Source organism: Protomyctophum bolini (genome assembly GCF_963924005.1).
Source record: "Protomyctophum bolini genome assembly, chromosome: 4".
In the NCBI taxonomy this organism is placed as follows: domain Eukaryota; kingdom Metazoa; phylum Chordata; class Actinopteri; order Myctophiformes; family Myctophidae; genus Protomyctophum; species Protomyctophum bolini.
Window position 1 is genome coordinate 4,871,095 of NC_137865.1, and position 13,959 is coordinate 4,885,053.

The 13,959-nt window shown below is 43.1% G+C and overlaps 1 protein-coding gene across 1 annotated transcript in view; it reads left to right on the forward strand.

Moving 5' to 3' along the window:
• Nucleotides 1-13,959, forward strand: part of LOC308314747 (tetraspanin-18B-like) — an 87,956-nt gene that overhangs the window by 26,910 nt on the left and 47,087 nt on the right. The window lies entirely within an intron of this gene.

The following is a 13,959-nucleotide window of genomic DNA, read 5'->3' on the forward strand; positions in this document are numbered from 1 at the left end:
ACTAAGGCGAATGGTAAATTGGACATTAAAGCCGCTGGATTCGGTGTGCGGTCCGACTGGATGGATCTTAATGATCTATGCCAGCGATCAGGATTACAGTTAAAGTGGGCGGCGCCTGATACAACAACTGCTGCACTCAACAACAGCATCATCATAGATCCGCGTGTCCGTGCATGTGCGACCTACGAGCAAGACGGTGCGCACCATGAACTGTCAATCAAATCCGCGACCGCAAGAGCCACCATTCTAGGAATGAAGCGATCAGAAAGTGCACAACACTGGACCAGTCTGAGGCTGCAGGGAAAACTGGCTCTTCTTCCCTTTGCAAACCACTCATTATCACACTCTATACTGTCAAATAACACCATAGGTGAGGACATTCTCATTTTCACTATTAAAGCCCGTTTACAGGTGTTGCCGACCAAGTTCAACTTGGCAACCTGGTACCCATCAGCACACGACCCACACTGCATCCTACATCCAGTACCACATGACAAAGAAACAGTCGCACACATCTTAAATGGTTGCAGCCACTATAAAGGACTGTACATTGCCAGACATGACCGTCTGGTGGACCTGATCTCAGACAAGATCAGAGGAGTACAGGACAGGACAACAAGAATGTATAAACACAGCACTGTAAAAATAGACTGGTTTGATCACAATGACACGCATGTCAATTCACTACAAAATATTCCAAATACCCCAGATATTGTGTTCATCAATGAAATTAGAAAAACTGTCACTATATTTGAAATAGGCTGCCCATTTGATTTGTATATGGACACTTGTTTTACATCCAAACTTATGAAATATCAGCTTCTGGTGGAACGTATTATGGCCTTGGGATATAACTGTCAACTTATTGTCCTTGTATTTGGAAGTCTGGGCCATGTCCATAAACTTGTGCTCAGGGGTTTGCAATTGGGTGGATTGCTAAAAACAAATGCAAAAAAGCTGGCTAAATACTGTTCTGTCTCAGCTACTATGGGCAGTCTGTCTGTCTGGAGAAGGCGTTGTTTCATTTATCCCTAGGAGGCTTAAAAAACCCCAAAAAACATCCTGTCTAGTAGTATCAAGTATAGTATGTCAACAATGTGCTATATATATATATATATATTTTTTTTTTTAAATATATACTTTCTCTTCTTTTCCCTCTGTGTGTTAAGCGCATGTGCAGCAGCTTGGTTGGACCATGTAATGTATAACCTTATTCTGACCAGTGTTTGGGTCTATTCTGTATACGCCTCTTGTGCAGATCCAAATAAAAGAATTCAAATGTGTGTGTGTGTGTGTGTGTGTGTGTGTGTGTGTGTGTGTGTGTGTGTGTGTGTGTGTGTGTGTGTGAGTGATATGAAATGTGATCTTACCATAATCACAGTAATCCTTAATCACATTCCATCATATTCAAACAAAATCACTGTATTTTTTTAGATATTATATTAGATATTATAGCTATTTTCTCCAGCTCCCTGTGGTGCATGAACCCCCCCACCACTATTGTGTGGGTGTGGGTCTATGATGGACCCCGCCACGCACAATAGTGGTGGTCCCCAGGTTGCTCTTATAGTCAGGATGGTGGTCCCTGGGTCAACAGTGGTGGTCCCCAGGTTGCTCTTATAGTCAGGATGGTGGTCCCTGGGTCAATAGTGGTGGTCCCCAGGTTGCTCTTATAGTCAGGATGGTGGTCCCTGGGTCAACAGTGGTGGTCCCCAGGTTGCTCTTATAGTCAGGATGGTGGTGGTCCGTGGGTCAACAGTGGTGGTCCCCAGGTTGCTCTTATAGTCAGGATGTTGGTGGTCCCTGGGTCAACAGTGGTGGTCCCCAGGTTGCTCTTTTAGTCAGGATGGTGGTCCCTGGCTCAATAGTGGTGGTCCCCAGGTTGCTCTTATAGTCAGGATGGTGGTGGTCCCTGGGTCAACAGTGGTGGTCCCCAGGTTGCTCTTATAGTCAGGATGGTGGTCCCTGGGTCAACAGTGGTGGTCCCCAGGTTGCTCTTATAGTCAGGATGGTGGTCCCTGGGTCAACAGTGGTGGTCCCCAGGTTGCTCTTATAGTCAGGATGGTGGTCCCTGGGTCAACAGTGGTGGTCTCCAGGTTGCTCTTATAGTCAGGATGGTGGCCCCTGGGTCAACAGTGGTGGTCCCCAGGTTGCTCTTAGTCAGGATGGTGGTCCCTGGGTCAACAGTGGTGGTCCCCAGGTTGCTCTTATAGTCAGGATGGTGGTCCCTGGGTCAACAGTGGTGGTCCCCAGGTTGCTCTTATAGTCAGGATGGTGGTCCCTGGGTCAACAGTGGTGGTCCCCAGGTTGCTCTTATAGTCAGGATGGTGGTGGTCCGTGGGTCAACAGTGGTGGTCTCCAGGTTGCTCTTATAGTCAGGATGGTGGTCCCTGGGTCAACAGTGGTGGTCCCCAGGTTGCTCTTATAGTCAGGATGGTGGTCCCTGGGTCAAAATCAGTTGAAAACCCCTGCATGCTCTATAGTCTATAGTGATTCTCACTAATGGATTATCGTACTTGATCGATGCTCTATACTTCGTAACTGATTTTAATAATGCAACAAACCGTTTGAGCTGCAGGTAGAGAGAGCATTATAATGATGTGTTTGGGGGATGTTTGTTTGTTGAAAGTAACGTCATTTCATCATCTTGACACCCCCAAGCCATTAAAAGCGACGGCCGGCCGGCCGGCCGGGGCCCCCAATAATAACTCCCCTTTTTTGAGAACCACTGAACTAGAAAACTAAGAGTCCCATTCCTCCATTCATTCCAGGGCAGTTTGTTCTGCTCATTTGTCCTTTAAAAAAAAATCCTGATCATTTTGACCCCGGTGTCGGGTATATAGGAGGGACGGTGTGTCTCCCTTGGCTGAGTGGGGGGGATTCTGACTGGGAAGCTCAGTGTTGTTTTTGGCAGCAGATTTCTATTTTAGTTTTAGCCATATGAATGTCTCTTGAATATAGTTTTAGTCGCATTTTAGTCACCTGGAATGTGTTAGGGTTAGTCTAGTTTTAGTCGGCTAAATGTCACGAGATTTAGTCGACTGAAATGTTGTTTTGGCGGGCCTTGAAGCCGTCGTACAATGGCTGATTTTAAACTTGCTGAAAATAGCGCTGCTGCAGGGCGTTGTGATCTTGTAGATCTGCTATTTTCAGCGTTGCAACCAAGTGTAAAATGACTTATACTGGATCTCTTGTCCACTATAGTCCCTTCCTAACATTTTACTCTAGCTTTTAATCGAAATTGTCAACGTATTTGTAGCCTTTAGTTCTAGTCGCCATAGCTTAGTTTTCATTTAGTTTCCATGTAGTTTTCGCCAGTGGAAAAAAGGTAGTCGACGAAACATTTTCTCGTCTTGGTTTTAGTCAAGGTCACTGCTAGGAAGAGAACGTTGGTCTGTCATGCGTCGCGGGTTCAACTCCCGGGACGTAGGATGTAGGACGTAGAACGTAGGACGAAGAACGTAGGACGAAACCTATCCGGTCTGACTGCAGCTGACTGAAGTCACGCTCTGCAGTCTCCGTCGCTCGGGGACAAACAACTGATCTTCAAAATGAACAACGGCTGTTTTTTCCCCAAGCAACAGCGTCATGTGAGGGGGGTTTATAAATTAAACTTTTTACGACTTGTCTGACTGTGTGCGTCCCAGACTTCAGATACTCTACTCTAAAGAGAACAGGGCATTATTGAGTTATCCAATCAATTCATTTGAATTCCTTAACAATTTAGCCGTTTTGCTTTGCTTTGCTTTGCTTTCACCACCATGAGATGATGTCACTGTAAAGCAACGCGTTCGGAAAAGCAAAGCGGAGAGAGAGACCTTCTCGGGGTCGTGAGTCTCATGACCTCATCTGTGAACGGTTAGGATGCTGCCGTTATACAGCTGAATGGGTAGAGAGAGAGAGAGAGAGAGAGAGAGCCTGCCTGGGAAGCAGAAAGGTCCCAGGTTACGTCCACAAGCTCACGGCAGGTTGTGTGAGCTTGTAGATCGGTATAAGATGCATGCGTGAAATAATCACACATCAGACTTAATGACATCGACACTAGCTTGCTTGTTATAATTCTAATGAACTGCACCTTTCTAGAAGAGAGGTTCCTGAACCTCTAGATGTATAGGGTTAGCATCTAACGCTCTAGATTCTAGAGCGTTAGACGCTAACCCTAGTACCTACATCTCTGACCTTAGAATCCCTGTCTGCTGCTGGGGCTCTAACCTCAGATCCTATACGACCTCGGTCAAAACAGTCAAATTCACCTTGCGACTGAACCCAGAATGTAAAGTGTTACTCACCAGATGGCAAACTGGGAAAGAAACGCAAGACTCAATATGACAAAAAACATCTGTTGCTATGATGACAAAGTCAGAGGTCTTGCTGGCGAACAAAAAATAGGAACAAAGCTGAAAAAGTGTTCTTAAGAAAGATTTGTGGCAGTGGGCAAAGTAAAACTATAGGTAAAGTGCCCCTCGGGGGCACAGGTCTCCACCAGGGCAGGTCAGGTCAGGTCGTGGCCTCCTGGTGGCGCTATAATAGGCCAATGTGAAAAGGGAATTCCATTTATTCTCTGCCTTGGATGGCAATTCGATAATTTTAAGGCATTTTGTTCCAAAAATGTGTTTTGCAGAAATCCACCCGTTTGGATGGCGCTATAAGAGGCATTGATGTATACTCAATGTCCATATAGGGCTCTTCCGCGATGCTATATGCTGATGGACGGACAGCGAGCATGTGGACATTGTTGAAGCTGTCCTTCGGCGCGGTGCTCAGCATGTCTCCGGTGGTTTTTTGCTTGACGAGCTCCGAGTATAGTAAAATGTTGTAGCTGAGAGCAGTCCGATACCCAGCTGGGCCACCATCTCGTTTGCGCACAGCTTGTCTTATAGAGCAGACAGTCGATGTATAGCCCATTCTGAACGGGAACCCATTTTGGTGTCAGCATCATGTTATGCTTTAGCTAATGAAAAATAGCAGATCTACAAGCTCATAGCGCGCCACCGAGTGGCGCGCTACGAGCTTGTAGGTCTGCTATTTTTGAAGAAATCGAAGAACGACTGACATTTTTAGAATCTGATCTCAGGTCAGAATGGGTTCATCAGACCAGTGTGTGTGTCCAGTGGAAACCTCGTATGAATCTGATCTCAGGTCAGAATGGGATAGCAGGGCATGGCGGCGTCAAAGTCAAAGTTGACGACACGCTGACTGAATTGTTGAAGAGTGTGCACGTGTACCGGACTCCAGAGGGGCCATGAAGTCGCGCTATATGGACCAAGTCGTGCGTATATACTGAGAATGCAGGTCGCTTCCTGTTTGCCCTGTCACGACAATGTGCTGCATTATACCTTAGCATTCAGGAACCTGGGTGTTGTCAGGGGGGGGGGCGACTTTGACGATGGAGAGGGCCACTATATTTCCACACTCCAGAAGAGAAGGGCCACGTTGCATATTACTGTCGTAGCTAAAAAAAAATAGCCGATCTACAAGTTCAAAATGCGTCGCGGTGCGACGCGTTTTGAGCTTGTAGATCAGCTATTTTATCTATATTTGAATTGAAATCCTGAAAAAGAATGTGGCCTTTTTTTTTTTATTGGAATCCTGAAAAATAACATTTTAATTGAATTTCAAATTAATTCAGTTATAGGTTATAGTTGACTTTATGAACTAAATCCAAACACACATATACAAAAGCGGGTCATGTTTGCATGTTTGGGAATTGTCACAGCTGAAATCAATAATAAACTGTAAACTTGTAAACTGGTTGTATAGATAGAGCAAGCCTGCAGGGAGAGGGGTATAACGACGTACGTACAAGGCGAGCCTGGAGGGCCTTAATTGCCTTCAACAGCCGGTCTTGTCTGTCTGTCTGTCTGTCTGCTGGAGACTGTGCTCCTGACTTGAAGACCTCCTGCACTATATAAATACTTCTATAGCCCGCCAAAAAACTTGGGGGGCCCCTCTCTCTCCAGTATGTGTGCTCTCTTGAAAATAAATAAATATAAGATGGAATAAAAAATAAAACACCAGGCTTGTTGGCAGGTTGCCATGCCAGATTGGCAGGCTCCCAAAGTGTGAGTCAACTTTGTGCCGCTCCTTTAAGCGCTTTGCACTCCTCCACTGACGGAACCGTATGGAAGGCCTCTCCGACAACTAAGTCTGTATCGTGTCCTCCGACAGGAATGTAAAGCTTCTGGACGCTTCTGACAAAGAGCTGCTGGTCAGACCGGGTGCAGTACTTAGTTTAGACAGTTTTTGGTTTAGACTAGTCATTGGTTAGACCAGTCATTAGTCCTACAACTACAACCTATCTCAAACCCTCACCCTAAACCTAACCTCCCACGGGGCAGCACACCTAAACCTAACCTTAACCCATGTCTAACCAATGACTAGTCTAAACTAAGTATGCACCCTGTCAGACCTCTATCTCTCTTTCTCTCTCTCTCTCTCTCTCTCTCTCTCTGTCTCTCTCTCTCTCTCTCTCTCTCGTCTCCACCCCGGAGATAAATAAACAGTGTGGACTGTTAGGTCTTAAAGATCTGATTTAACCCCATTGAAACCGGGACAACATCAGGCTCATTTTATAGATTTCATACGCTGGCTATTCAAAAATATCTCTGTGAGCTGCACAGGAGTGTCACTCGTGAGCTTGTACATCAACTATTTGTTAACATTTAGAAGGAATCTTGGAAGTGTTTGAAATAATGTTGAATGATTTTTAATGACGGAAGAAGTTTGAGAGGCAGAGAGGTTTCAATGGGTTAATGACGGTGTGGACCGTATGATTTTATAACAGTCTGGGCGGTAGGTGTTATAGAATGTAATGATGAGATTAAGTGTGGACAGAAGGCAAGGCATCTTGTTCACATACTCGAGAGATAATTTGTATCTGTTTATGAGAGTTTTGTCCAAATCTTCTCTTTTGAAAAGAGCAGACCTACAAGCTCACAATGTGTCTCATCACAACGCATTGTGAGCTTGTGGGCTAGTTTCCAAAGGCTGAAGTGGTTAATGTATGTTTTGTAAAATAGTCTACAAATAATAAATAATAATTTATTTGTATAGCACCTTTCATGACATGAAATGCAGCTCAAAGTGCTTTACAGAAAAATGGAGGATAAAAGAAAAGCAAGGCAACAACATTAAAAACAAGCAGTAATGAAATACAGTGAGGACATGGATAACAAAAATAAAAAATAAAAGATCAATTAAAAGCAATGTTGTAGAAGTGGGTCTTGAGCTGAGCTTTAAAAATGTCTACAGAGGCTGCAAAGGAAACAAAGGAACTAGCATTACATGTAATGGAGTATAATATAATATTTGGAACCGAGATGTAGTGGAGTAGAAGTAAAAGTATTGGAAATTGGAAATACTCCAGTAAAGTACAAATAACTCAACCTTAATTACAATACTTAAAGGACCACTTCACCACTTTTGAACTTATCTTCATATAATTGTTCCTCACGATAAAATACCACCATTTCTTTTCTACTTGGTCTGTGTCTCATAGGAGGGCTGTGGGCAGTTCAGATCCTTCCACCAGTGACATCATCGTTAGGAAGATTCTTTTTAAACAATAAAAAAAAAAAAAACATATTTAGATTTGTATTATCGTGAGAACGATGGCTTCCATTATCACATTGCAACTTTTCACGAATAGTAATCCTGCAGTTTCTATATTAGCTTGAATTCCCCATCGACGATGTCACTGGTGGACGGGTTTCTGAACTGCCCACAGCCCTCCTATGAGACAAAGACTGAGTAGGACATTTTTATTTTATTTTATTTTATCGTGAACATTAGTGAGGACCAATTATATGAAAGCACGTTGAAAAGTGGTGACGTGGTCCTTAACCCATTCTGACCGGGAACCCGTTTTGGTGTTAGCATCATGTTATGCTTTAGCTATTGAAAAATAGCAGATCTACAAGCTCGTAGCGCGCCACCGAGTGGCGCGCTACGAGCTTGTAGATCTGCTATTTTTGAAAAATCGAAGAGTCGACTGACATTTATAGAATCTGATCTCAGGTCAGAATGGGTTAATCAGACCAGTGTGTGTCCAGTGGAAACCTCGTATGAATCTGATCTCAGGTCAGAATGGGTTAAGCCAATTTAGACCTGAGCCTGAGGACGATTCGACAAATGCCTTCGAAAATCCTGACAGTTTCTCAAACATTTTCACGTCAAGGACCCCCAGAAATAGATACGTAATTGGCCGCCGACCCCCATCTGAAAAAATGTTGTTCCAGGGACCAACCCCCCCCCAGAAGCAAAGATATGAGTTAAAAAACGTTCGCTCTGAAAGAATATATACCGGTATTCAAAGATTTGCGCCACATTTTCACGATAAAAAAAAAAATAGCAGACCTATACGAGTGCCGCGCTATACAAGCTTGGTAGATCTGCTATTTTTCAATAGCTAAAGTATTAACATAATACTTAAAACACCAAAAAGGGGTTCCCGTAAATGTATATACTTAGTCAGATTTCCCTACACCACTACACGTTTAACACACAGCTCCTCCTCCTCCTCCTCCTCCTCCTCCTCCACCCTGGCAGGCGGGTTGCCGGTTCAACTCTACGCGGGCGTTTTTTTTTTGTGTTTGATGCGACTCTTATATAGCTCTGCCCCCGCTGCCATGTTTTAACAAACCTCACGGAGCAGCTAAAGCATTTAATTGGGTCCCTGGGGGACACCCCCCCCCCCCCCCCTCTCCCCCTCTCTCTCTCTCTCTCCTCCTCAACAGCCCAGCCCTGTCCTGTCTCCTATATCTCATTGGACGGGCATGGTCTTTATACTCTGTAATCACTTCACTTCAAAGCCGTCCTTGTGATTCCCAGGTCCGGAACCCCCTGGGATTCCCCCCCCCGGAAGCCCTACTGGACCGCTGCTCAGAGGCAAGGGGTGGTGGTGGTGGTGGGTGGGGGGATGGTGCTGTCAGGTGTATGATTATATAGAACAGTGGGTGAGTAGGAAAAAAGAAACTAAAACATACAGTACACTCACTACACTGTATAGTACAGTATGCGTATACGTGTAACCTACAAATATAACAGTATGGAGTGTATGTATACAGCATATATATATATATATATATCCCATTTTGACCGGGAACCCGTTTTGGTGTTGGCATCATGTCATGCTTTAGCTATTGAAAAATAGCAGATCTACAAGCTCATAGCGCGCCACCGAGTGGCGCGCTACGAGCTTGTAGGTCTGCTATTTTTGAAAAATCGAAAGAACGACGGACATTTTTAGAATCTGATCTCAGGTCAGAATGGGTTCATCAGACCAGTGTGTGTCCAGTGGAAACCTCGTATGAATCTGATCTCGGGTCAGAATGGGATATATACGTATTATAAAATGTCGTCGTCGCTGTCGAGTGAAAACCGTCCCAAACCGTTCCTTTTAATTCATTACTTTTAAAAAATGTAAAAAAGAACCACCTGCTCATCTGCTGGAAAAAAACGTAAAAAAAACATTTATTTAGCAAGCTTTCGGTCTATATACTGACCTTATTCATTCATTACTTAAAGGCGCAGTGAAATGAAAAAGACGTTTTTCCACACTTTTAGACCATATCCGTGGTCATCATATGGGCATACCTATAACAATGGATGCCAAAAAAATGGGGAAATTCACATTTCTGTGTGTTTCTATATCAAAGGTCCATAAAAACGATTGTATTATTTATTTTATTAAAACGAAAACGTGCTGCGTGATGACGTGTAGAGATACACATCGATAAAAACCAATACAAATTAAACTCACCCGTTTAATTCCCCATGTCTGCGCATCCATTTAACACAGCTGCTTCTGATTACAGATTACTCCGTTTTTATTTCCATTCAAGATGACATTCAGACAGTGTATTACTCGGTTTCAACTTAATCATCACGCTAAAATATGTTTCTGAAAACATTATAGGGTAGAAATAAGCCACATAACAGTAAACTGGTTGTGCTGGGCGACCGTCTGATTTATAAACAAACACATACCACGCTGTAGCGCATAGCATAGCTACCTTCCCTAGCTACCGTCCCATCGCCTGAAGGGATGCGACACTCTGATTGGTTCAGAAACTTCAGACCGGTGTTTCATGTGGAAACACCATTTTCATGTTGTTTCACTGCGCCTTTTAAAAAAAATCGGCTTTTACGTATACTTTTGCGCGACACTTGGATGGAGTATAGGCCAGTACAGGGCAATAATCTACGAAGAGAACATACTGGTATTGGAGATAATATGCACCGACACAGAAGTATAGTACAAATATGTACGTGTCTGTAGTAGTACTACTGTTATAGTAGTTACTATATATAGTTATAGTTACTGTAATACTGTTACTTTCTTAGCTTACGCATGTTTCATGATAAATGTTTTTATGTGATGTATTCCCCATGCTTTTTGTTCTTGCTTAATGTAAGTCGCTCTGGATTAAGAGCGTCTGCTAAATGCCTAAATTGTACAAATATGACACTTCATACGACAAAAACGGCACTAAACATGTTGGAACATTATATCCAGTGTGTATACGGTAAATGCAGTATACATTTATATACATACAGGTATATTTAAAATCACTCCGTTTCAGCACTTGGGATTTGTAGTTTCAGTATGTCCGTGATGAAAGCTCTTTGCTATAAGAGAAAAGACAGGCTACTGTTTACCTCACTGTCCACTTCAATCAGTGTCTCTCACACGCGCACATGCACACACACACACACACACACACACACACACACACACACACTCACGCAAGGAGACGGTCTGATCAGAGTGGGTTTGTTGATCCGATCGAAGTGGGTTTGTTAATCTGTTGTATAGCGTTTATCCTTATCTCTGGTGGTCGACTCGCTCTGTCGATCAATACGCTGATCAATGTGTGTGTGTGTGATGTTACAGTTGTTGTTGTGTGTTGTGTTAGGTGTTGATTGCAGATCGCTGGGGAGACGTTAGTCACACACGCACGCACACACACACACACACGCGCGCACACACACACGTCCGCTTCAAGGTGGAATCATAGTTCACTGGGTGTAACTTCTCGTATACAGCTCATGCGGCCGGTTTCACTGGAGGTCAAACCTGCACGGTCTGTTGTTGTTGTGCGACAGGAAGTGATGTCACTTGCTATGTGTTTCCATGTCCTGTTCCTGCCAGGAAGCGTCCCAGCTGTTCTATGACCTCTGACCCCTGGCAGGCGTACCAGACGAAGGGTCTCTCTCCGTGTCATGCAGACATGTCACCATGCATTGTTTCTGTGGACATTTTAACCCATTCTGCGCGGGAACCCATTTTGGTGTTAGCATTACGTCGTGCTTTAGCTATTGAAAAATAGCAGACCTACAAGCTCATAGCGCGCCACCGAGTGGCGCGCTACGAGCTTGTAGGTCTGCTATTTTTTGAAAAACCGAAGAGCGACTGACATAGGAGACTTTTTTTTTTTAGAATCTGATCTCAGGTCAGAATGAAAACTCTCAGGATGTAGAAGACATTTTTAGAATCTGATCTCAGGTCAGAACGGGTTATAAAGCCTGCTGGGACCACACAGCCTCGGAGAGGTTGACAACGTCTGCACAAAGCCCGGGAACCCCCCGTTAGAGTTGGGATCCGGAACCGGATCGAACGCTGCGGTATCGGAATAGCTTCCATCGCAATGTTGGAACAGTTTCTGGTATACTGGGTTTTTATCACACTGTCAGAGCTGGTGTGTGCAGGACGCCACACACGTCTGCTATAGGGATAAGTTGTGATTTTTATTATTTTATTGTAAAGCACTTTGGTACAACTTGTTGTTATTTAAATGTGCTATAGAAATAAAGATGGTATGGTATGGTATAGGGATGTGCTGATGAGACACGTTTTGGCCCGATATTATCGATATAATTAGTTGCTGTTACGGCCGATAATCGATATTACCAATGTCGATATGATCTCACTCTGCACTGAAAATAATATACACGTAACGGGGATATCTGCACTGCAGGCTTATAGGCAGCAAGTCAGATTTAACTTTTAATACCTTTTATATTTAATATTGTGAGCTTCAGGCTGTTACGTTGGGCTTGTTTATCTGTAAAGACAATCGGTCCGATTGATTTTGATTGATCGGGGTCGATGCCGATTAATAAAAAAAAAAACTAGACCGCTGTGTTTTCCGAATAATCTCCGGTCAGTAAGTCTACTATACAGTTACAATACTCCTCAAACCTTTTCATTTAACCCATTTAGACCTGAGGACGATTCTACAAATGTCCCATGTTTCTATGTCCGTGGTTCTCAAACATTCCATGTCAAGGATCCCAAAATGATCTGTATTTGGCCGCCGACCCCCCCCCCCCCCGACTGAAAATATGTCGTTCCAGGGACCTCTCGGAAGCAAAGATTTGAGTTGAAAACGTTCGCTCTGAAAGAATATATATTCCAAACTTTATAGAACCACTTGTTGTCACCCTCTGTTCAGAGTCCTTCTCCTTCATTGGTCTTACTTAGCTCTGCCATCTGGGCGATGTTTATAACAATTTTCAGTTTTCTGAAAAACCTATGTTTCTGTATCAGTGGTGCTCAATATTCCATGTCAAGGATCCCAAAATTATCTGTATTTGGCCGCCGACCCCCCCCCCCCCCCCCCCCCGTCTGAAAATATGTTATTCCAGGAACCCCTCAGAAGCAAAGATTTGAGTTAAAAAACGTTCGCTCTGAAAGAATATACAGTATATTCAAAAATTATTAAGCCACATTTCCGCGATTTAAAAAAAAAATAGCAGAGCTACAAGCTCGTAGCGCGCCACTCGGTGGCTTGTAGATCTGCTATTTTTCAATAGCTAAAGTATAACATAATGCTTAGAACAGTTCCCGTTATGTTAACATTTAACACATACAGTGGCCAAATGCGACAAATACAGAAATATAGTCTCCGTGAATTAAAGACTCCATTTTCGTCACTTTTTCTTTTTTTTTTTTTTTACTATTTTTCAAAACATTTTTGAATAGTTAAAATGGAAAGTCTACAAGCTCACAACATGTCAATGTAGATTGGCTATAGTTGAACTATTCAAAAATAGTAAAAAAAAAAGGCAAAGAAGTTTAAGGTTAGGGTTTAGCGGTGACGAAAATGGAGCCCTATATGTGGTGTGTAATATATGTAAAGATAAGATAAGATAATATATGTAAAGATAAGATACAGCATGGCACGAGGAAAACTTGAGAGGAGATTGATTGATCGTTTGATTAAATACTTTTATTAGATGTAAAAAAAAAAAAAAAAGTGTAAATGACGTAAACAAATGTAAACTAGCACGGTACAGTAACACACTTTGGCTCAAAAGATAAACACGAGAAAAGAAATGGTTTCTATTGTGGTCCTATATAATGTATTCAATTCATCAACAGAGCATATATATACTATTCAATGAATCAACGACAGAGCATACTATAATGACACAGTAATACATGTCATCCGAAAAAGATACGAACAGGCTAGATCTACTCATATTTACATTCAGTCGCCACTCACGCCAGCTGCTATAGTCAATCAACCACTCGATCACACACACCTGATACCAATGAGGGAGGAGAGACATGCACAGGCAACACCACGACAGGATAATACACAGGTGACCCAATGGGTCGTATAACGACAGGCTAAAGACTACGTAAAGAAAACATTAACAAGTAAAAAAAAAAAGGTAAACCGGGTGATTTTGAAATCGGGTGGGGGAATGCAAGTCTGAAAAAGTTGTGTTCTGAGAGAGGTTTTGAACCGGGCAAAGGGGTGGGTTCTGAGAAAGGTTTTGAACAGGGCAAGGGGTGTGTTCTGAGAGGTTTTGAACGGGGGTGTGTTCTGAGAAAGCCCTGTTTTTTTTGTTTTTTTTTTGTCTTGGGGATGTCCAGGGTCATAACATCCCCCACCCCCCACACATAAAAAAAAAAGAAAAGGTTGATTCCACATCGCAGAAATCAACGGA